This window comes from Vanellus vanellus (assembly GCF_965231255.1).
Source record: "Vanellus vanellus genome assembly, chromosome: 2".
Taxonomy (NCBI): domain Eukaryota; kingdom Metazoa; phylum Chordata; class Aves; order Charadriiformes; family Charadriidae; genus Vanellus; species Vanellus vanellus.
Window position 1 is genome coordinate 155,360,616 of NC_138906.1, and position 24,006 is coordinate 155,384,621.

The window sequence follows — 24,006 nt, forward strand, 5'->3', positions numbered from 1 at the left end:
CTGCTGGAAGTGGCTTCTCTTACCTCAGAAGAAGGAAATTCATTGGAATAGCCACGTTATTCTTGAAGTTATGTTGTCTCTTTCCACTTCTCTGAAAAGGTTCACTGAAAAAGTCTCTTTCCCTCTGCATTTCCTTCCATTTGAAGAAATTGCGTCTCATCTCTCACATGGCTGCAATGGTCCTACAATGTTTGAGCTTAAATTGGCTAATTTTAGGGAATAACTAACTATACTATACGTGCATACATATAACTAACTACACTACACATATATAACTAACTATACTGTATATATAACTAACTACACTTTATATACACTAACTACATCAGAAGCCAAAAGATTAGCAGTTTTAAGAAAAATGCAGAAGGCATGTTAACTTAGCTTTAATTTTGTCTCTTCAGCAGCCTTTTGTATCAATCTTGTTTTTTCTTTGCCTGAAGCGGCTGATCTGTGAAGTGAGGGTACTGATCTGGCCTGATGGAAAAGACCATAGACATGCTAAATCTCCTCTTGTTCACTTACCTCTGCCTGCAGCAGATCTTGGTCTCGCCATGGATGTCTGCATTGCGGCACACTAACAACTTCTGGTCTGCCAGAGTCCTTCCAGCACCTTTTGGGGTACATTGATTTTCTTTGGTCTATTTGAATTTGGACAAAGCCCTTGACTGGAGGTTTTGTCCCCCTTTGGAGGAGCTAATACCAATTAAAAAAAAAGTCCACTGAAACAACTTTAAAAAATGGGGCTTTTGGTTTTCCAGTCTGTAATTACAGCATCAGTTCCCTTTTATGCTTCTAAATTACAGAGAAGCAAGCTGCCCTGTTTTCTGATGTTTTATTATTTTAAATTACCCAGTGGCTTTGTGGGGAAAGAGTAACTGAATATTTTTGGTGGTGTTACATAGGCGACGCCTTCCCCATTAGCTCTTGTGATTCTTCCTCACTCCCTAAGGTTCACTTCAGGGGGAATGGAAATTAATTTGCTTCAAGAAAAATGGTAATAAAGAATGTCCCCTTTTTGTGGTTTAGTCAGCTTGAAACAAACTCTTAAAAATGTGCACATCATTTTTAACAGAGGCTTTGCGTTAACCAGGATTAAGCAAGCTTTATTCTTGCTTCAAAACATAATTTTCTGGGTAGTCTTGCAGCACGATTGGCGTGGACCTTGGCACAAGGAATGAAATGGGGGCCTCGGGGCAGCCAGCCACAAATGTCACCCCCACCTACCCCTACCAGCTCGTCCCAACTTGGCACCCACCCGCCCCTGCTCACGGGCCTCCGTCCAGCTGCGTCACACGGGCAGGTGCTGCCAACACTGCTGCATCCGGCCGTACCCTGAAGAAACACATTGGGATGTTTTTAGAGGTTATAGGAATCACTGATACATCTTTCAAGAAAAGTCGGCTACGTTTCCACTTTCCCTGGAGCTATTGCCTTCTGCTATTATTTTCCCTCCATCTCTTCGCTGTCTCTGAGAGTGTGTCTTTTATGTTTTTCTCTTTACACGAAGAACATGGATTTCAGCTGATTGCCCGTGACAGACCATCTCACAGTTTACACCAGCACTCGTCCCTCCAAGTAAATGCGCCACCACAGAAAAGCTGGGTAGCAGAAGTTGGGTTGGCAATGAGACAGTGAAAAAAATTTACAGTGCATCCCTGTTTACACACTAAATCACTGCATCCAGAACATGTCCCACCTGGGGATCTGCGTACTTCTGGTAGAGCACATGGCAGGTTCCCTGAGCATCCATCCGACCGGTTCACCAGACTGGGTAGAACCAAGCATTAAAACACAAATCTGCACAAACACATGCTTGTGCTGTCTGCCCATCTTATTGAACCACTGTTCTCTGCCATGCATTTCCTAATTTTTAAAGCCAGTTCTCTACAGGCCTTCTTAACCAACAGGTCGTATACGATGTTGCTTAAATGCAATCAAAGGCCCGTAGCCATGAAATTGTGTCTACTCATTACTTTTTTGCCAGCACGGGAAATGAGCAGCATAGACTTGTCAAGTAAAGAGTTGTCTCAATTTACTGCTTGGTTCAAAAAAAATATGAAGTGTTTCAGAGATTCTAATTTCTAAAGAATTTTTACAATAACTCATGGATTAATGGATCTGTAACTGTTTTGATCCATTTCTGCTGGTTTTTACCCAAGCTGTTCTGTTGTACCTGGAAGATGATCCAGCCAGACCACTGACTATAATAAGGTCTAGGATTGTCTTTGGACTCCAGATTTGCCAGATGGCAAACGTGAGCACTTTCCACCATTTTGAGATTTTAATTTTGTTGGGCTATAACACAGATTTGAATTTACAAAAACTACTAACTCACTGATTTACCGTCAGGCCTCCTTATTCTGCTAATTTTCTTTTGATTCTAAATTTACTCAGTTACAATTAAAAATTGTACTCAGTTTACAACAATAAGTGTAGATATAGAGACACATACTCTAAGTCCTGCTGCCTCCCAGAATTAACTTAATGTTGTTTTGTTTCAGCCTCATAGAAACAATGCTGGATGAAAACTAATCCAATCATTGTTACACATAGGTCAGGAAAATCTCATAGGCTGTGGAATTCCATTTTTTCTGGGATTATTAGAATTGTATTATGAATGATATTGCACTGTGTTGAATCATATATTGTTTGTAATGTGGTTTTGATTGCCTTTGTATGACTAGATATGTGGTTGGGCTAGTTTCATATATTTTGTTGTTGTGGAGTGGAACAATAAAATGTGAAAGAAGCAATCATTCTCTATGGTATCTTTAATAAAATTTGATTTTTCCTTTGAGATCCTCAAGGAAAAATCACTATTCTATGTCCATCTGGCTTGCTACAGCAAAAAACAAATCCAAAACACCTTCAGGTCATTATGGTCTATTGTTGCAACACTGCGATTAAATTTTGGCCCAAATAGTAATTGTTCAGTCCTTTGCAGAAAACAAGAAACAAGAGAGAGGTTTCACAGTTGTAGGTAGGGGGAACATTTTAATTTTGGCCTACAGATTCTGAAGAGGTGAGCTTATCCCCCATGGTGACCACTGCCTCTATAACCAGCATTCTGCAGAAAGGGGTGATTTTGGCTGCCCAGCCCAAATGTCCATTCGTTGTGCGCCCGTGTTCACCCTGATCACACGTTCACACACCCAGGCATATCCCCAAGATGGGCACAGTGGGATGCAGACCTGCTGCACCCTGGGGAGAGCAGACACAAGCTGGGCCGAAGAGCAGCCCTGTCCTGCAGCAGCTCCCCCAAGCACGGCAGCTCCCCAAGCACGGTGCTCACTGAGCGCCTGGGGACTATTTCGGCTGAACTGAGAAAGAAGCATTGAAAAGGCAATATGTTTGGATGGTGCTTGACTACCCCAGGGTGGTTGCATAGGTGGGCAGGATGTCCAGTGGCGATGCAGAGTACAACCTTTTCTCTGGTGCAGGGTGAGGCCCAGTGGTAGAGAGGAGGCAGCTAGGAAATAAATGTTGTGGAAAGTCACATTTTGGGGGAAAATTTGGGTTAGTTTATCTAATTTACCACTTTTACCACAAATTCATATCAGTTTATTCAGAATGTTGGGTCTGGGGATTTGGTTGACAGCTAGTGTGTTGGGAGGGAAAAATGAAAGGGGAGAGAGGGGTGAGGTGTGTGGAGTTCATTTGGGCTTGGGGGCTGACTCTGCACGGAAGAACCTGGGCTATAGGACAGGGAGGAAGAAACAGTGGTGTGCAGGTGGGATGGGGCAAGCAGGGATGTGAAGGGGAAGGCCAAGTGCCTTCCCTTGGCTGGCCAAAGCACCCGCAATGCAGAGCACCCTCAGGCTGCACAGGGAAATTCGTAGGGCTTGGACACCAGTATGTGGTTGTTCCCAATGCTCATGGTGTCCCCATGGGGTTAGCCAGGGCCAGCTGGCACCAGCCCAGCCAAGGCCAGGGCACAGCTCAGAGGCCAGCAGTGCCAGAAACCATGCCCGTACAGGGCCGGGACACATGTTGCCACATGCCTGAGTGGAACCTGGGGGCTGTGGCTGGGCCACCAGCAGCGGCAACAACAGAAGGACTGAGCACGGCCCAGAAGGGCGGGGTATGGACTTTGATATCTGAGTGTGTGTTCTTCATTGTTCTGGACGTTTTCATTGCTTCTGCTTTTCCTCTGGGGTTTTGCTGATGAATTTGTGTCAAAGGGACGCAGGAGTGAAGGGGAAATGGGGCAGGCACTGGCAGACAAAAATGCCTCCAAAGAACTGCCAGCCTTCTTGGGCCTGATCATAGAATCATAGAATTATAGAATGGTTTAGGTTGGAAAGGACCTTGAAGATCATCGAGTTCCAAACCCGCTGCCATAGGCAGGGACACCTCCCACTAGAGCAGGTTGCCCAAGGCCACGTCCAGCCTGGCCTTGAACACCTCCAGGGATGGGGCCTCAACAACCTCTCTGGGCAACCTCTTCCAGTGCCTTACCACCCTCAAAGTGAAACATTTCTTCCTAATGTTTAATCTAAACCTGCCCTCTTCCAGTTTAAAGCCATTCCCCCTCATCCTATCACTACGTGCCCTAGTAAAAAGTCCTTCCCCAGCTCTCCTGTAGGCCCCCTTTAGGTACTGGAAGGCCGCAATAAGATCTCCCCGGAGCCTTCTCTTCTCCAGGCTGAACAGCCCTAACTCTTTCAGCCTCTCCTCATAGGGGAGGTGCTCCAGCCCTCTGATAATCTTTGTGGCTCTCCTCTGGACACGCTCCAGCAGGTCCATGTCCTTCTTATGTTTGGGACTCCAGAGCTGGATGCAGTACTCCAGGTGGAGTCTCACAAGAGTAGAGTAGAGGGGCAGAATCACCTCCTTTGACCTGTTGGCCACACTTGATGCAGCCCAGGATACAGTTGGCCTTCTGGGCTGCAATCACACATTGCTGGTTCATGTTGAGCTTCTCATCAATCAGCACCCCCAGGTTCTTCTCCTCAGGGCTGCTCTCCAGCCATTCCCTGCTGAGCCTGTATTTGTGCTTGGGATTGCCCCGACCCAGATGCAAGACCTTGCACATGGCTTTATTGAGCTTCATGAGGTTTGCACAGGCCCACCTCTCCAGCCTGTCCAGGTCCCTCTGGATGGCATCCCTCCCCTCCAGCATGTCTACCTCGCCAAACAGCTTGGCATCATCGGCAAACTTGCTGAGGGTGCACTTGACCCCACTGCCCATGTCGCTGACAAAGATGTTGAACAGTACAGGTCCCAGTACTGACCCCTGAGGAACACCACTCGTCACTGCTCTCCACTTGGACATCGAGCCGTTGACCTCAACTCTTTGAGTGCGACCATCCAGCCAGTTCTTTATCCACCGAGTGGTCCATTTGTCAAATCCACGTCTCTTCAATTTAGAGACCAGGATATCATGTGGGACAGTGTCAAATGCTTTGCACGAGCCCAAGTAGATGGCATCAGTTGGTCTTCCCTTGTCCACTGCCGCTGTAACCCCTTCATAGAAGGCCACCAAATTTGTCAGGCAAAGGATGTGGAGCCATGTCTGCTTCTACTGCTGCCTGGAGATGTACCTTATCAGGTAAAAAATAAGCACCTTTAGAGACCTTTTTTGAGCTCACAGAAAAGGAAGTCTTTGCCATTCTCTCATGGTGCCCTGGACAATTAAACATTCTCCATTTAGCAGGTGACCACCCCTTCTGTCCATGCAAATATTTTAAATGTTCAGTTTTATTAGACACGAACAGTTGCAGTTTTGATGCAGGGACTCTATTTAACAGTTCTTCTTGCTTGTGCATGGTGTCTTTACAAGGTGGTGACACCTGCAAGGGTGCCAGTGAGGATGTGGGTTCTTGTAATTTTTCCCAGCTGAGTTAGAAAGCAGGTGATTCAACTATGACGTCATGTGGGAAACATGGCAGAAATTATGAACTTCCTTTACATCACATCTCTACAGCTTTAACCTTGCTAGGTTCGGTCCAGGCATTGCAGTTAGAGGTAGCAGCTGAAGTGTCACCTTTAATCTAGCTTCCTCAACTGAGTATGACCTGCATTATGAAGTTCTTCAGGACCAACCCAGGTAGCCCCAGGCTCAGCTGGGCAGTCATTGCTTGACAAGGGATAGTGTGAAGGACCAGTCATAGATTAGACACCATTTCTGTAGAAGATAAAACCTTTTGGATCTCATGAGAAACTGGATGGGGTGTGGAAAGGCAAGAAATAGTATCTGTGAGAGGGCATTTGTCTAATGGGGATTCACACAATCTGGTGAGAGGAAAGAAAAAGCCAACTGCCAAAGATGCTGGAGGATGGGAATGTACAAAACATTAGTAGAAAATTTGTTTATTACCACTCTATTCTCCCAAATTAATTCTGGGTTCCTTTTTCTCCTCAACAGCATTCCTTTTGTTTATAGGCAGGCTTAGAGTTTGTGAGAGGGGAAGTACAGCCTGTTATGGTGTCTGGGGAAAACATCTAATTTTCCCAGGTGTCTGGGTGGAGTCTTAGGGTGTTTGTTAATTTTAACAGAAATTCCTAGGTATTTGCACCTGTCCATAGTTATTGCCAACGGTCTGAACACATAAAGGTTGTGAGAAATATTCAGTCCCTTCAGCCTCTCTGGTAGAGAGGCTGGGAGTGTGGAGCTGGGAGCCATGCTATGCTGCCGCCTGCAACGTGGAAAGCCATGAAAATGAGTTCCCTTTCTGGGGTATTTTACTCCATCATTTGCATTCAGAGTTACTGTACAACACACACATACGTCTGCATATTCCTCAGTTAATGGGCAAGCCAAGTAACCCAGTGTTTCAATGTCAGTCTAACATAAGGTTCAGCAAGGTTAAAATCTTCCCATATCCTCTTCAACCGTTGTTAAGTCCAGGCATACTGCAGTGCAAGCAAAGGAGATGATATTAGTAGGAGATTATGCTGTTACAGGGGTTTTCATTTACAAGGGAGGACTTTCTGAAAAAAGGATGAGACAGGTCACATATGTTATTAACCCAGCACCTCCTCCTCCTTTAGGGTCTTATCCCAATGATTTCAGTAGCCCTATTGGTGACTTACAGTGAAAACATAACTAAGGCCATTTGTATTTCAGGAAATACAGTGAAAGAGGGTATTTAGTCATGTTTGGGGGATGCTTCAAGGAATATCATTCAGTCTTCTTGCAATATGATACTCAGTCATAGTGAGTATGACGTGCCATTAAGAAAATCAGTGTTACTCTCCGTTATAGTTCTGAAATATAGTTTAAATTGATGTTCAGACCAGTCTCTTATTGCTGATGGAAGCCACAGAGTGGGAGAAATTGTCACCTGGTGCCAGGAGTGTATCTTGATTCCGGTGTGGTCCAAGTGTTCCCACAAATATGTACCTTCTGTAGCTTTTCAAAGAGAGGTTTTCAGTGTGATATGAGATCAATTTGTTTTGCAGGATGGTTCAAACCATGACTTTGTCATCAGACCTTCGTGCAGTAGTAATTGGTGTAGTCTGTATAGACTGTAAACACCAATTTTGACTATCAAGAGGACAAAGAAGGAATATGTGGATAGCTTGATTTTTCCAGGTCTGCAGAAGTAACAGAGCTGTCAGCAGCTCAGAAAATGGTTTTATTGGTTTCCTTCCTGCTGTTGCAATTCTGTTCTTTCAAAGAATCAGACAAAGTGGATGAAATAAACGGAGGTGGGAAAGGGAGGATGAGAGAAATGAGTGAAAGCGGGAAATTGCAAAGACTCCGAGTCATTGTTTTGGATCTTCTCAGGAAACAAAGCTTGATGTCTACTTTCAGCTTAACAGTGGTTGGAGGACCCACTTGCTTCTCGGAGCATTTAGATATGGATATTTTAAAGAGAGAATACAGTGGACAATATGGTGGAATCAATAGATTGTGTAGCCCTTCATGTTAAAGGAAAATTTTGTGATGGTGAGTAGATGGATTACCATTTGCATGTGAAGAAAATTTGTTTTGCTGTTGCAATAAATGGCTCTGCAACAAACTATTTGTGTCTCTGTGCAGGCGTGTGGCACTTTGACAACAGTAATCAGTACTTTACTGGGAGCTGAGTATGATGGTACAAGCGTGAAAGGTAGCCTCATGGCCTCTGGATGGTTTGGCTGTTGGAAGAGCTGACTGAATTATCTTTTGGAAGGAGCTGAGAAACATGCAGACGCAACCAACTCAGACAGAGACGGGCACAATAAATTAAGCCATGCTGCATTTCTTGAGGGCATCTCAATAGAAACTAAATGAACATCACTACTAATTGGCAGCTATGCCATTAAGTTCAATTAAATTTAAATCAGTTCTTTGTGAAACACACTGTTTAAGGACTTCCTGACTAAAAAGACGATTTTAGTAACATCAAGGCTGACATAAAAGCTTTGTCATCACAAATACATCTAGCTCTTGGGTCTCAGCGTACACGGTTTCTGAAGTCTTGCCTTCTCAAGTGAGTAATTTCAACTGTAGTCTGTTTTGTTGCTCACTTGAGTTCTGTTCTTGCATAGAAAAGACGTTAAATCCCAAAGTGGTAGTGCATGGTAGGCACCATCAAGGAATATTGGGGAAGGTTATATTGGTAGTGTAGAAATGTGTTAATACCACTGCTTTGCACAGCTCAAACATTATTTTGCATGCTAGTCATGCCCACAGAGGTCAGTTAATCCAGAATTATAGGGGATGTTGAAGGGTTTTTTTACGTTCTTTGCTGAAATGGACTACCATAATTCAACACCTTGGAGCCTAGGGAGCACACATGAGACAGGGCAGACTTCAGTGAAGTCTGTATTTTGTATTCAGACCACAGAATTGAAGCTTGTTCTTCCCCATTGTAAGTGCCTTCTTGCCACATTATTGTCTTTGTTCAGTTAGGGCTCTGTCAGTCTCTCCTTTCAGAGCTACTTTAGTTTATATCACGAGTGGTATCTTTCTTGGAGCCAAGAACTTGGCTCTGGATCTCTCACACCCCAGGTCTGCGCCTTGACAAACAGGCTGTCGTGGAGACTGAGCAGGCTGTTTTCACTGGAAATTCCAGGTAGGCGCTGAGAAATTCTTCCTGAGAAAGCTGGCATGTCTGCTCCTACTGAAATTGGCTGTTTTTGACAAATACACACTTTCTAACAAAATGGAAAATTCCATGCCTGTCCTGTGCTAGCAGAGATGCCGTTTAAGTGCAGCTTGCTTGAGTAGACAGTGCAGTAGTGCCCAGCACCTCAAGAAAATGAGAAGAATTTAAAAAAACCAACCCCCCCAAAAAACAAAATGGAAGTGAAATGCAGATGCAGCGTTCATAACGCACAGAACCAAGAGCATTGTGGTCAACCAGCAAGACAAGGTGGCAAGTCACACTTCTGTCTGAACTTCATGCTGACTTCTGATGAACAAAATCACATAGTGTTGGTCTGTTCTCCCCCTTACTTGTCAGGGGTCCCTTTGGAACTGTTTGGTGACAAGCTCTTTAGATCCTTCTGCACCAGGCAGGGAGCAGATCTTTCTGCCCTCCCTTTTTGATTTCCCAATTTTCTAATTTCTGATCCAATTTTTTTTCCTCTGCTTCTCTGCCCCCCTCACCAGAGGCTGCCTGCTGCTTGGCTTGGGGGGCATCCATGCACTGACACCTAGAAATCAATTTTATGCCAAAAGAACATACGGGGGAAAACAGTTTCAAGGGACAGCCGTAGCCTTTCTCCTCAATACTCCATCTCTCTCCAGTCCATTTTCCTCTTCTCCTGCCTGACTCCACTGCTGTAATCCGCAAATGATCTTCACGGGCTATGCAAAGCACTACAGCATAAGAGCAAATAATCAGAGGACTGTTTAATTTGGAAACAAATAAGAACAGACAGTCAGGTAAAGGACACCTTATTTGCTTTCTTGCAAGAACAAGGAGATATTCAATCATATTTAAAGCAGTGTAGTGTAAATCTTACCAAAGGGAAATGATTTTATATTATGCAGAAGCACTAATGCACAGCCACAGGATTTAAGTAAAGCCAAGGTCAATAGGAATAATGAGGGGAATTCAACATTTGTATGAGTAATAAGACCATAAAATTATGTCTGATGGGAATTTGTGTTTTGTTAAAGAAGCACTAAAACAGCATGTTTTAAAAAACCATCCAGGGGTGTTATTAAATACAACTCATAAAGAGAGCTGGTGAGAAACAGAGGAAAGACCAATATACCTAGGGGAAGGGGGAAGGGATCTAATTCTCTTCCGATGTCTGAGCCTGTAGGTGGGACACGACAGAGCTCCAGACTCCTCACATCCCCCTGGTCTGTGTGTGCCGACCAAAGAGCTGGCACGAGCCCTGTGGTCATTTGGCGCTGTCCTATGGCCATTGCAGAGGGCTTCGGTCTGGTCAAGGTCACACTTGCCACAGCTGGTCCCTACCACCAGTTTGGAGAGGTTGGGATTTGGGGTTACTTTGCCAGACCACAGGATTTGTCACATCTTAATAAACAGAAATTTCAACAAAAGTTCCACAGCATTGCTTTCTGTAACATCGTACAGAGCTGTTTCACTTGAATTCTTAAACCATTTTAATTCTTGCATTTCATTTGTTCTCCATGTAAACAGATTGGCAAGACTTAGCCGCCTAATGAGGCAGAATCCCTTCATCTTAAATCTCTGGAAGCTTCCTCTGTCTGGAAAAAAGGCTTTTGTGAGGAATTATTCTTAATTCATTTTTATCACTACTTTATCTTAATAAAATAAAGAAAACATGAAAGCAGTTTAAAGATATTTACTTAACCTTGGTGTATGTAAGTAGATGAGGGATATCCGTGTAAAGTATGCTCACCAAAACTCAAAATTTGAGGATTATTTAATAGCAAAATCAAGACAAACAATAGCGTAATTCTGAATATACCTGTGTGTATCTCTGAATGTTGAGCTGAACACATTAGATCTACATTAGAATTGCAGCATTTGAACTGAAGAATTACAGACTGCAAAGTTTAGCAATCACTCCAGCTGAGCTGAAATTTCACATTAGTAAAACAGTGAAAAGCTTAAAATAAAGCCAGGCTGTATTTATCCGTCTGCTTTAAAGCAACTTCTGCGCATGCGTTAACGAAGTAGACAGTGCCGTCAGCATAGCAATCATTGTGAGTCCTGGGTGTGTAACAGGAAGGAAATAAATATTTTTTTTTTGTCCAATGGAGAAAATAGAAAGATTTGCCCACCCTGATGCTAAAAATACAAAGTAATTATCAGCTGAGGCAAGTGCACTTCTAACCTAAGTATCCATGCACACCGTCTATTTTCAAGTCTTCTTTGTTATAATAAACAGATGAATTTTTCCTCAAGTACAGACTTTAAAAGCAATTGCAAGTGGCCTCCCTGAGGAAGGGAAAACCAGTCCCAGAGAGGCAGAGGAAAAGGGAGTCCAGACGCCTTCAACGCCTTGTTGTATTATTGCTTCCACAGCAGGATGAAGGCTCTGAAACACGTGCCACAATCTCTCTGGACATGGTCCCAGGTGATACGGGCCTTGGTGACATTGCTTTACACCTTTTATGGCCTCTGCTCCTTCTGGTCAAGGTCCAACAGGTTTCAGAGCAAGAACATACTTCATGGCATTCACAGTATCACAAAATCACAGGATGGTTTAGGTTGAAAGGGACCTCTGGAGATTATCTGGTCCAACTCCCCTGTTCAAGCAGGGCCACCCAGAGCTGGTTGTCCTGGGCTGTGTCCAGACATGTTTGAAATATCTCCAAAGATGGAGACTCCACAAGTTTCCTGGGTAACCTGTTCAAGGATCAGTCACCCTCACAGTAAAAAAATTGTTTCTTGATGTTCAGAGGGAACCTCCTGTGTTTCAGTTTGTGCCCGTTGCCCTTTGGGACAGTCTGTCTGGTATTTTGCTATTGTGAAGACTTTGAGTAATCTGAGCTATTAATGGAAGGTTGTTCCTGATTTTTGACACACCGTAGGGCAATAAACAGCTTTTCCGATTTCCTGAGTGGATGCTAAACCTTCAGAAAACCAGGAGTCATATTATAAATGAATAGGTATAAAGTCAATGTGTATTCAGCTTGTGTATTTTTGATGAAAGAAGGTGAATTTTGCTGCTTTCTTCCTTCTGCTTGGATTCCATTTCAGTTTGTCAATATATGTCACTTCTGCTTTCTTGCAGATTTTCCTTTTCAGGGTGCAGTTGTGGTCTTCACCTCTAAGCATGCAGGTCACCAGCTGCCCCCTTAGGGACAGCTCTTTTATGACCAAAATAAAAGCAGGCATAGAAATGCAGGGTATCTAACATGCATGAGATGTGCCTTGTGAGAGCTAGGACACAACACGCTAAATCAAACTGCTACTTTAATTATACTGTTTTCTATTTTATCCTATTTTGCTCCTTCACATTGCCCACTCTTCTTTCTGAATCCCTCTTTTTGAGGTCCTACACTCCCCCACTGCCCTCAGACCTCTTTTGCTTCTCAGCCATTTTATAACGGGAGATTATTTAGCCATGGAGCTGCTGCTCGACATAGGCAGTTGGATGAACTGCCTGCAGAAGACACATCTCACGCTACTTCTCCCAGTCCTGTTTGAATCCAATGAGGCTTCAAACTAGAAACGTGGATTTTGTTCTTTCCCCACACTGATGAGCAAATGGGTGGAAGAGGAAAGGGAGAGGGTTTGGTGTATTCAGTCATAGGCACTGGGGTAGAGCCGAAAGCCTGGACCCTATTCACAGTTGTGCCAGAATCAAAAGGTGGCTCAGATCCAGGTCTGGGCTCAACTCTCTTCAGCGTGTCGGCTCTTCTGAAGCCTTTCCTCATTACATCATTGCTCACCATCTATTCCAGTGCCACAGGAAGAAGAACAAGTTACACTCCCCAAGTGTAAAGGCCCTTTTTGATTCAGGGCCATGGGAATGCACATAGGCTGCTAAAGCAGGAACATCAGCAATTATTAAGAAATGAAGGGCCTTTCTTCCAAAAAGGGCTAAATAACTGATTTCCTCCTTGCATGCTCTTTCCAGAATTTCCACAGAAGTCACAGTTATTCATTTGTGCCATAAAAAAGAGCTACACTTCTGAGTAACAGACAATTTTATACAATGTCAAATAAAAGCTGCTTTCACTGTTGTTGAACACGAATCAAGTAATTTTTGTTTGAAAAAAAAGTAATGCATAACCCAGGTGAAAAATAGCCAAATACGTATGTCTGTCTTTGAACTGTTTTGAAGGTAATCAGTTCAACACCCGCTTGTTGCTCTTGCTTGGTAAGAAAAGATCCTTTTAATACCTTCTGCCAACTCAAAAGTTTGGCTTCGCTTCTGAAGAGATGCAGGAGTGCAGGCAAAATCCTTCTTACTTTGCAACATTGGGCCCTATTTGTTTTGGATGTGATGATTAGTGGATTTGACTTTATTAAGGGGCTGTACAGAGCGATCCCACAAAGAACAGCCTTCAAGGCAGAGAAAGGCAGGGACACGCCAGGGCAGAAAGTGGGACAGGAGACCTGTACAAGTCCAATGTACCATGTACAAGTCAAATGTACCATAATGTAACAAATCGGGGCCTTTTTAAAAAAAAACAATCTAAGCCAAGGAGAAAATGAGATTTGTTTGGTTCCCTACCATCGACTCAGGCAGGAGACGGAAGCAACCGATAGAAGAGGGCTGCTGCAGTCAGAAACCTAGGGATGCTTTCAGTCCCCGTTTTCTCTAGTCCTTCTTCATAGCAGGCAGTTTTAGGCCAGTACTTTCTGTCCCTTTTACACAGAGGAATTAAGTGGTTCTGTCCCCACCTCACGAATTGTTTGTGACAGTGCCTGCTAAAGGAAAGGTTTTCTGCATCCATTTAATCCCAGAAAATATACCCACAATATATTTATACGCAGTGTAAGATAACACTTTATCTTCTGTCTCCCGGCCTTCTAAGCAATCAGAGCTAATAATTTGCTGTATAATGGTAAACACATGATTTAATTATTTCTGAAGGTCTAAATACATGTTTTTCCCTGATTTTACAGGCATGTACAGCTTTTGTGTGAACTGGAACCATTCCACTTACTGCAGTCAAGTGAGGTTGACATCCATGTTAGCTCAGCTCAGCTCTTTTATGCTGAGAAAATAAAAACAGGATTATGAAAAGAATTGATTTTTTTCCCTCTTTTGTTTTAATTTAAAATGCTTTAAGTTGAACATATTACATTTGCTTTTGTTTGGTTTGGGAAGGGGAGGAGACTGAATTGCCTGCTTGACTTCAAACAAATGAGTCTCTTAGCTTAGTTTAACCCCTGGCTTTGCATTCGAGAGGGCTTTCAAATTTTCCCATGTGAATGATCTAAACTCTTTGACTTTCTCAGCTGGGGTTCCCTCAGCCCTTCCTGACAGAGTAAGGGGAAGTTTCACATCAGATGAAACGCTTAAGCCCCTTTGGGCTCTGCCCATCCGTGGCTGCAGCAGGATCTGCAAGGGAGGCAGCTTTGTGGCCATGGGAGTAGAACAGAGCTTTGGCCAAGACAGATGCAGTTAGCCAGCAACAAAGCCAGAGCTCGCTCTCTTGCCATATTCAAACAAATCATGGTGCCAACTCTTTCTGAGCACAAAGGCATCAGACGGAGTAGTTGACAGTGACAATATGAAAAATTTTCCTTCTCCTCTTTGTAGCGTATTGGTATTATTTTAATCAAGCATTTCAAAGGAAACCAAACTGTTGTCTCAAGGTAACACTGGAGAAGTGACCCATGGACTTAATCTGTGATTTATTTATTTTTAATCCGCTCTTGCCAGCAGCAAGCAGGCACTAGCCATTTCCCTTGAGCTTCCTGCTGTTTCCACTAGCAAGTAAGCCTTGGTAATAGTTCCCAGATTGCTGCTCCTAGTGGTAACCCCTGTTTTCTCCTCTAGCTGGAAATGCATCTCCAGGAACTAGGTATCTCTTTTCCTACTCTTTCATACTGTCTGTGGCCCCTTTCCACTGGTGGAGCTGTAGCAGTGTGAAGAGACAGGTTGGTCTGGGGTAGGCTGCAGAGCCCCATCATTTTCTTATGTTTTCAGTAAATAAAATGAAACTGCAAATCAGATACGCAGCTGTGCAACACTAGTCCAAGCAAGACCAGAATCAGGTGTCCACTGAGAAATTCAGTTTCTCTTCACAGAGAAATTCACAAGAAAAGAGGAAGCGAAACAGGGTTCGCAGAAAATCTGCGGAGACCAGACTGAAACCAGACACATTCACGTAACCCAGAAAGTCTTTGGGCAATCAGGTGCCTGTCTCTGCGGGCTCAAAATTCCCCTCCAGCACAACCAGCAAACGCTTGCCTGGGAGCGAGAAGTGAAAAGCCAGTGGATCTGAAATCTGAGCTTCCACAAGAATTTCTCTGGTTGGTACTCAGCGTCGTATTTGGGGGATTAAAATGGCTGCGAGACAGGGTGTCGGGTGGCTGGGTTGGCTCCCAGTGGCTGCGGTTATTGCTCGGGTAATCCCGCATGGTATAGCTGAACTAAAACTAAGCTGTATTTATTTCTTCCCAGCCCATCTTTCCAGAAGAAAGATTTTCTTACTCTGAATAAACACCAAAATAGCGTTTTTCCTTTTAATTCTTTGTCTGAAGACCGTAGCTGTCATACCAAAAGTATTTCCTTTTGCAGCAATCAGTATCTATGCTGGCAGCGGTGGAGACTGGCTCTATTTTACTTGCCTGTGGCAATTTAATTTTTCAGTAGCTCTTTTCTTTAAAGCATTTAGAAATCCAACAGAAACAAGTAAGCCTTGGACATCTGAAGAAAACCAAGCATAAACCTTAAATCATAATTAAAAAGAAATGTAGTAAGACACACCTTTTCATGCCTGACATGGGGCTGAAGATTCCCTTATACTTTTGGGCATAAATTGTTCAACTGAAGCCACAAGTGACGTACATAATAAATCAGATGTGGTCCCACAAAGGACAGTTCTAAAATGTCCATTATAACTGTTTTCTCATCCTTTTCAGGTTTTACTCAGCAAAAGGAGGATTGCATGGTTTTCAAAGTGTGGGGGAGAGAAAGGAAAGGAAGACTTTCTTCATGTTTTGGGTTAAGAACAGAGATAGATGCCCCACAAATTAGTATTTCATATTGAATTTGTGTTCCTTAGGCATAGCACAAAGAATCTGAATAAAACACATTCATGCAGATCAGCTAAACTTATGTAGGACAAATGAGTCTAAACTCACCCTTCTTACAGTATGTCTTCAGTCATAAGGAAACAGAATTGTCTTTTCCTTCCTCTTGCTTTCCCATTTCTATACCTTTTTTCTTCCTGCCTGAATAATGCAACTGTCCTACTTCTTTGTATCAGAGCTCACTATTGAGCCATCAGCATCAGTGAGTCAGCATCCTTTCCCACAAGACTCAGTACTTGGGATTTTTCAGGGAAACACTGCCAGCTTGTTATGCCTCAATGGGAATTTTTTTGGAAAACACCTTACATTTGGAACATAAAAAACACACCGCTGAGCATTATGTAGATGACGGCCAATGACCCATTATCTCCCCAAAGGATACCTTACCAAGAAGGTAGTAAACTGCTCAGGAGGTGGGGAAATTACTCCAAACCTCCCTCCAGTGTTGGCAAGAGGTTCCCTCCAGGCATCTCTGAATTGAATATTAACTTACTCTGAAGCAAGAGTGAATAATATCTCCAGGGCTGAATTTCAAATCCAGAGTTCTCCTACAAAAGAGGAACTCAGGTGGCTATGAAAGAGTTGTAGAAATTTTTATTCCTATTCTTATTATTGTAATTATTTTAATTTACTGTTTAATTTGCCAGCTCTGGAAGTATACATTTATTTCTACGGTTAAACTTTCCATATGAGTGGTATCTCTGGGGCATGAGCACAAACCCAGGAAACTGCTGATTAAGTACTTCCTATGCTGAATGGGCTTGTAGGTATTTTAGCCTTTAGCGAGGCTAACCAGGCAGCAGGACTGATGCTTTTTTCCTGTGCGTCTGATTTATTGTTGCTCCAGCAAAACCGGAGCATGTGTCTTATAATACCTGCACCGTGGGAGCAATGATGATTCTTCACAGGACTGTATTTTCCTAGCTTAAGGGTTTTCCTAGTCATTACGCTTCATATAACCCAGGCTTTTCGGTTGTCAGAGTTCTTTTACTCTGTATTCTGTGGGTGTTTGAGTTTGTCCTATACCCTTCAGGATTATATTGTGGGATGTTGCAGCAACCACCCTCTTACTGTGGTGTTGGAGGGAGCAGGGAGATTTCCAATGCAGCTTGTAAACACGGGGCAGCACAGAGCAATGGCATGGTGCTTCGCCGTCCTACTCACCACCTTTGCCCTGCCAAAATATTTTCAGTAGGGTCAGTTATTTAAGGTGGGGTGGCTCTGGGGCTAGTGATGCGCCTTGCAGTTTTCTGCGTGGTGACAGGAGGATGACAGCATGGCTGGACGGGAGAGGGGTAAAACGTAGGGTAACGGCAGAGCCATTTACTCCGCCAGAGCAGAGGAAGGAATTGCACCAGTAAACTGTGGATAGCAAGAAAGCAGAAACAGCGGTAATAGGGCTGTTGTGTGATCACAATGGTTGTAAGGGAACACGGATGATGGGACGTGAACAGTCAGACCTGTGTGTGTTTCACCCAATGTTGTTCTTTTTGAAATGCTTCTCTTTGTGCACATAGAAACACTCTACAATTAGTTTAATAGAAGAGAACCCTAAATTAATGGTAGCTGACTTGCAGTGCTGTACAGAGGGATTTTGATACTCGGGCAGAACTCCTACAGTTAAACCTTGGCCCTCATTACAGACTGTCCCAGTACTGCGGGCTTAGTCCGTCAGACATCTCCCTGCAGATTGCGCTGCTATCACTTTGATGTCCCACATTATTTCAGGGAAAGATTCTTCTAAGAACTTTCTGGAGTTATTCTGAGGTTTTTATGGTTAAAATAAAAAGAGATCTTTTTTTCCTTCATCTTTGAAAGAAAAAGGGCAAACTTGTAGGCCTTAAATCCTTCCAGATTTGTGCAGTTGGGCAAACTACAGCATTTTCCCCCCTGCTACAAACCCCTAAGTTACTATATAAGAACTCTTCTGAGTGGTGAGTAAAACTTCACAGGCTCCATTGAAAAGGATATGCTGGATGCCAGGGAATTATTAATAAAAATTGAATATGTGGGGTAGTTTCAGGTTTGCTGTCATATTAGGGTTACAAAACTAGCTACAGCATCAACTGTTTACTCTGGCTGATAAATGAATCCAACCCTCCTTGAGTGAAAGATATCTTTCCTCCCTCTGAAGAACTGCTGGCTGCCCGGATTCTCTGGGATAAGATTTCTGCTTCACATGTTTTTCTTTTTCCACTGACTTCTGTGGAGTCACTCCTGATTTGTGCAGACACAATCCATGGGGGAACCAGGCCCATGGCCTCTGGCAGCACCCGGGGGCTGAGCAACGCTGTCCTGCAGATGCAAAGCGTTTTGGGCGAGCCCACGTCGCCCCATGCACCCACCATTCCCACACGGGCTCGCTCTGCACCCACCAGCCCCATGGGTGGAGTCCGTCCTCCCACTGCAGGGGTAGAACCCCACTTCCTCACCGTGGGGTCAGTGGCCACGCCCTCCATCCTCCTTGGAGGCTGAGCCACTGCAGAGGCACTAAATGCCCAAGTGGTGGGTTATGTGGGGTGGGACATTTCATAGCCTGCCGATGCGTCTGATTTCCTCAGAGCCCGGGGAAGAGGAGAGAGGGTCCTGGCCATCACTTTCTGTCCCAGCAGGTGCTTCTTTTTCTGCCTGTTTCATATAAATGCAGCCTCTGCCTGCACTTTTTTCTACATTTGTTTAATGTAAATGCAGTCCCTGCTTGCCCATTTTTCTAGAGCTGTTTAATACGCAATCGGCCACTGGCGTGGCCCCATTCCAGGCTGGAGGCTGGAGGCTGGTGCGTCTTGTCCTGCCTCTTCCCAACAGCAGGTGGGTAGGAGCCCCTGAGGCTGGGGAGGAGGGAGTCCACCCCTGCTGCTGCCTCCCTGCCTGTGTGCGCTGCTGGCCAAGGAGAGGTGGGGACCAGCAGCTGCAGGTGTGGCAGGGAAGTGAAGCAATTGTCTGCACCCAAAGGGATTACCTGGGTGCATTGTGCCATGAAGGAGTGCCAGTCTATGAGACCATTTCACAGAGACATCTAAGCCAGTGATGGGGTGGGGAGGGAGGGATCCAGTTTCAGCACACAGACCTTTGCAGCAATTTGCTGAGCATCCTGGTGCTGAGTTTCAAGTGTCCGAGACCTTGCAGGGTACGGAGAGAGTCTGGGAGCACCACTGGGTCACCACTTCTGCAGCTGGGCATTAAACTGCTGCCATTGCTTGCCTGTGAGCATCCTCTGTCAACACAAAATCACCCAAATGGGGTCTTGGTCATTAGCTGCCAAAGAAATCTCTTCCTTCCAAAGAAGAGAGATTTGTTTTCTGAGTACTTGGTTTTGGTGATTATTTCAAGAAAGAATGTCTGATTTTGAAGCACAAAGTGTAGTTTTCGTGCATCGTTCTTCTGGCTGCTTGAGGTTTCAGCATGTCAGTCTTAGACTTTCAAAACACGTCTCAACAGCAGTAACTACCCATTCCTTGTATCCCTGAGCTGGCTCCCAACCCACGCGGCATAAAACCAAGCTGCTCTTCTCTACCTCCAGGAGACGGGAATAGCCCAGTTTCCCGCTGGCTTCACCGGCCTGCCAGCCACTCTCCGCTTATTTTGTTGCAATCCAAAAAACACACCCTTGTTCAAGCATTGACACATCTCCTGAGTGTGGACGCCCTTCCCGAAAATGTGGGTCTGTGTTCGTCTTCCCTAACTCCGGCCGGGTGAGGCTCCTGCAAGCCTTCCGGTATTTAGGCACCTTGATCTTTGACGTCTCTGTCTCTCCCCTTCAAAGAACACAAGGACCTGATCCATCTCTTACTGACACTGAGTTTCCATTGCATTGCACAGCACTAATCATCCTTTAGGATGAACCATTTCACTAATCTTAAGTGCCATAGGCAGAGCTGAAGCGCAATAGCAATACCCCACCATTGATACTATCAACAGACAGAAATCTTGTTTTGTGTGCTGACAAAGTTCCGCACATCCAGCATGGTATACGTCCCAGCTGCCAGAAAGTTTATTTATTTATTTAAAAGTGGGTGAAAACTTTCCTTCCTAGATAAAGAAAAAAGGAGAAAAGTATATTCCAGAAAGTTCTGTCTTCACTGTTATTGAACCACGCCCTGTCTTCTTCATATAAGAAATATTGCCAAAGCCACAATCTTTCATCATGTGGTTCCTTTTAAATAACCTCCTAGGTACTAAAGGTCAGGATGATTTAAAAAAAATAACCTGGTACTATGAAAGAACTTTTTTTAAATGCAAAAAGACAAACAGAGGAATCCTACGCAAACTTGCCATAAATACAAGGGATGAGGATGATGATGAGTGGAATAAACTGCGTTCACATTGCATACACCTGCTTTACTTTGTCTCAAGTTTTGTTCAGTTCAAAACTCTGGTATAAAAATAGAATTACTCAATTAATTGCAATTCTGAGTCCACTCTTGTAGCCCGTTCCCATAGACTTGTCCTTCAACTCCACTGGGAGTAGTCACACAACGACTGCAGCCTTAGCTTTGTAGATATTTTTATCCATCCTCACTACTGAGCTTATTGCCAATATTGGTTCTACCATCTAATTAAGGTGAAGGAAGAAAAAAGTAAAACTGTCTTCTTTTTTTTTCAGTTATTTTTGTCCTATTTTTTTTTGCTTCTCCACATTTTTTCAACAAAGAAATATTTTGGAGGGTAGGTATTTCCTATATTTGCTGTTTGTCCAAAATTGAATAGTTCTTGATAGTCTGCAGAAATTGCTTGTTCTTTTTTACTGTAAATATTTACTTATTTCTGAGCCACAGTTTTTAATTACTTCAAGGCTGAAAATTCGGGCATTTTGAAGATGATTTACAAGCAAACCAGATACCTCTGCCTTGGAGGTGGCAAAGTTGACCCATACCAGAACAGGCAGGACAGGTGTCTGAGGGTGATGAAGGGTTTGGTTGAATTCATCTCTGCAGTGTGCCGAAGCCCCCAGTACAACTTGTATTCGCGGTGTATGGTGTGTGTGAGTGTGAGTGTGTGCAAGTGTGTGTGTGTATGTGGTGTTCAGTCACAGACGTGTGCATTCCTAACCAATTCTTCGGATCTTCGTTATGCAGCTCACTAAACATTTTAAAAACTATATAATACCAGGCTTTCTTTCAGAATGTGCAGTCTATAGCACACTATATTATTGATTGGTAATTTTATATGAGAGCATCCATGAGTCACACTGAGGGAGCAGAAATCTATTGTGCTTGGTGATGTGCATAGCGTAAAGAAAGATGATTAAAGAGCTTAATATCTACTTTCTTCTTTAATTTCCCTCCTACTCCAAAACATCATGTATTTTCTGGGACCCAAGAGACTGCCTCGCTGGAGGACAAGTGCGTATAAAAAAAAGATTTAAAAAACAGTGCTGTAGAAGTTTTTGAAACTGTAAGGTTCTGCTTTAAACCCATGGTATTTTTTGGTGACTGAGAGTTGTTTACGCTCTTTGAGAGCATGGCTGGACAGACAACAGCTGAAGAACCTGCCTTAAAGCCAATCTCACCACTTCCCTCAAATATTCCTGAAACTGCGTTTCCTTTTTCTCGGTAAAGGAGAAGCCGACACGGTGCCGGGACAATTCCTGCCCCTGCCCGGGGCAGCGGAGGCCGCAGAGGCAGTGGAGGCAGCGCACTCCTCTCTCCTCCCCGTTCCTCTCCTCCTTTCCACCCCAAGGCAGGGGCACCCTCACCGCTCGCCAGGGGCTGGCAAAATTGTTGCCTTCCCCTGAGTCTGGTCCACAGCCAGGCTGGGAGGAGGGCTGGCACTGGTACCCCAGCAGGTCAGAGTACCCTGAGCACAGCATCCCTCTTCGTGTCACCCCCAAGGCCCAGCTCTGGCTGGTTGTCCCCAGCCCTCATGCCTCCCTCCTTCCCCCCACCTCTCCCTCCCCAGAGCAGCCTTTCCTCTGTGCCTCAGACACGGGGACCCCTCTCCCACCTGCTGCCTGCCGCACAATTCCTCTTTCCTCCTGCAACCTTCTCTGAAAAACAAACCTCCACCCCCAAACCCACATTTTTTTCCAAGCAACCCTCCCACTTTCTGTTTGCCTCACCCTCTCCCTCATTATCCTGGGTCTCGCTTTTGTTTGTCTTGGCTATTTTGGGCTGGAGGCTCTTTGGGGAAGGGAATACAGTTGGTTTAAGTGTCGCCTGCTTCAGGATGTGAAGTGTTCGATTCCTTCCAGCTGAGCAAAGCTGAATTGATAAATGAGGCATAAACGGGCTGAGAAGCATCTACCTGAGTGTGGGCACTTGGTTAGCTGAATCAGCTTTAAAAGGTATAATTCATAGAAGGGGTGTAACTTTATGTTTAGGGGAAAAAAAATAATCCCACTTTAAAAGGCATAGGTAACAGTTAAACGCTAAAGTTTCACAGGAAATCCAGTCAAGGCTATATTCTACTGCAGTGAAGTATAGCATAGTCACATGACAGCTATAGCATAAACTATACTCTGTGGCTCTGATCATTTCTCCAATATTGTTTTCACGAAGGACCACAAACATTCACAGGGTTATTTGCAATGAGACATATAATTAGTTGGAATATGGAAGTATAAATGTATAAATTAAAACCAGTATCAGGTACTAAGAAGCAATTGTGCTTTGCCCTAGCCAATAGCTCTGTTAAAGTGATTCCACTGGTACATACTTTCTACTTGATACTATAACTGTGCTACCAATTGCTAAGTTGTTGTATTAAATAGAGCTAATGTAGAAAGAATTAGGATGGAAATGTTTACAAGAGGTGTGTGGGATTCCTCTTCTTTTTCCTGCTCGTAAGATGATTATTCTCATTTTAATACCTACAACACCCCAAACCTCCACACCTGGCAGAGTCGTGGAAACATCTGGTCTCTATTTTGCAGATTTGAGACTCTGTTGTTATCATCTTTTAAGCCTTTTAATTATATGTAAAACCAGTTTCTGTAGTAAAAGTATGTAAATTACTTCAAATGAATCAACACAAAACTAGGATTTTTTTGTGTGTGTTCAGCACCATTTCTTAGCTACATTGATAAATGAGATGCTAATATATAGGATGTGAAATATAAAAGGGAGTTTATTCCTTTTGATACCAAAAGTGATGTGAGAATTCAGTGAAAAATTAAACCTGAGTATTTTGAAGCGACATGTCCCATTTGTACTCTCTGTAAGGAGAGCACTTCTGATGAGCACCTATCCTATCTACCAGGAATCGTTTTCTCATTCTTTACTTAAGATCCTCTCATCTGTAAGAGAGGAATATTTGTCATATAAGGCTAAATGCTGATGGCATTCCTTCCTTTACACAAGGGAAAAGATTATGTTGAGTACTCAACCTCTGTTCACGTGGTTTAAAGAAAAAAACAAGAGTACGGTCTCTCTCTGCAGCCACTGAAACCTTTGGCTCACAGTGAATGATCACTGGTCCTTAAAATTATGTGACCTTCTGATAACAACACTCGTACACTCTCTCTTCCCTTTATTTGGGGGGGGGCATGTCTTTGCAGGTGCTTCATTCTGCAGCTGAGGGCAATGGCAAATGATTTTTATTTTTTTTTTATGTGACCTCTCTGTGCTCCCTTCCTTTAAACATAGTGGCAATATGTGAGGCTTTCCAAGTCTGTCAGGGCCGTGCATCATCTTTCCTCCATGAAATTACAAGCTGTGGTTAGGGCAAAGGTTGTGAGCTCTCCAAGAATGACGCCGGGCCAAGAGTGATGCTGGGCCAGATGTGTCTATGGAGTTACAATCAGTTGTATCACAACAGCCCGGGCCCTCTGAACTAGACCCTTTAATACTTTTTACCTTCTTTTACACCTGTACAAGTGACCATGAAAAGCCAGTGCTGGTCAATATTTACTTGGCTCACATCTTAACTACTAGACCAGACAGGTAGTAGCAGAGAGTCTGGAGTCCCCTTC